The 1,490-nt window shown below is 44.8% G+C and overlaps 1 protein-coding gene across 1 annotated transcript in view; it reads right to left on the bottom strand.

Moving 5' to 3' along the window:
- NEK10 (NIMA related kinase 10) overlaps positions 1-1,490 on the bottom strand; it is a 232,817-nt gene that overhangs the window by 185,175 nt on the left and 46,152 nt on the right. The window lies entirely within an intron of this gene.

Here is a 1,490-nt window from a genome sequence, read left to right as displayed (position 1 = left end):
ATGAGTAAATGTACCATAGATTGTTGTACATGGAAATAATGGTAGTAACAAGAAATTTTTGATACTGTAGGATTTACAGTTGGTCTGGTTATGCTGGTTTGTGATGACAACTACTACCGTACCATATACAGGTAATAAATTTCCTTTTTTTGTTGTTCAACAATGTGTACTATATTCTTCCTCATGGAAAAATAAGATATCCCCTGAAAATAAAACCTACTGCATCTTTGGGAGCAAAAATTAATATGACACTGTCTTATTGTCAGGGAAACAGGGTATTTGGGTCGACACACCAATTCCCACGGGATTCGGTCAAAGTCACTGCTCAAAGACCAGCTTTCTTCCTGGCACAGTCTGGAGAAAGAGCGTAACCTTGCTTGACATTTCACTTCACCCTTCATGACGCGCGCAGGTACAATGCAGTCTCCTCTTTCGGAGCTTCCGCTAGGGGCTGGGAAGCGAACCCTGCCTTTGTCTGGTCCCCTGTAATCCCCAGTGTCTGGCATGGCACTTCACACCGAGCAGGTACTCAATTAGCTAACCCTGCAAAAGTCTGAACCTGTGTAAGGCGGAACCTGTCAGGGAAGGAAAACTCAGTGGGGGGTTACCAGGGAAGATTCTTAATAAGGATCAAGGGGCAAGGGCTAAGGTGGCACCCTATTAAAGGGCCAAAAAAAAAAGAGAGAAAGAAAGAAGGAAATAAACTTGCACAATCCAGATAAACGGGACAGCCCCATCGGGTTCTCACTCTCAGAACTGACTCTCGGGTTTGACCGTATTTACTCGTGAATCTGGTATAATAAATAAATGAACGTTGTAAATATATTATCCAAATTAGTCCTGAGCATCATACTGCATCCTATGACTGTTAATTTTAGAGATAAGAAAGCTGAGGTGCAGAGAGTTTACTAGACTGGGCCCATCGCCTGTAAGTCAGCAGTTCTCAACCTGGGGGTCGAGTGGCCCTTTCACGGGGGTCAACCGATTCATAACAGTAGCAAAAAGTAGCAGTTATGAAGTAGCAACGAAAATAATTTTATGGTTGGGGGGAGTTACCACAACATGAAGAACTGTACTAAAGAGTCGCAGCATTAGAGCTTAGCCCTTCAGGAGGGTGTCCCACGATCCAGAAAACAATCCGAAGCCGATTCTGGCCCCAGACAAACTGCATGCCTGCCTCTCGGCACAGATCTGGGTGGAGGCAGAGGAATGTTGGCTGTGTCAGTCCCCGGCATTGTCTCTGCACACTTTGCAGAGACAAATGACAAAGGAATGAGATCCACTGGGATTTTGGCTTTTGTTTGTTCACGCTGGGTTTATCTCAGATGTGTTATGTCGTTGGGGTGTCGTCCTCTTAAATTTTTGTTATATGCTGAGTTAGTTAATTGTGCCAGCCTGGCCGATAATCACATGTGGGGCTAATTGAAAGACGGAGGGATAAATGGGTGGTGAGCCCCGCCTTTCTAGTTCTCTGGTCTCTTGTTTTGTGA

The sequence above is a fragment of the Echinops telfairi genome, unplaced genomic scaffold (assembly GCF_000313985.2).
Source record: "Echinops telfairi isolate 266 unplaced genomic scaffold, ASM31398v2 ScPeMD7_7420;HRSCAF=8458, whole genome shotgun sequence".
NCBI lineage: Eukaryota > Metazoa > Chordata > Mammalia > Afrosoricida > Tenrecidae > Echinops > Echinops telfairi.
Note: the sequence above shows the minus strand (reverse complement) of the source record. Positions and strands in the feature narration are given on the sequence as shown.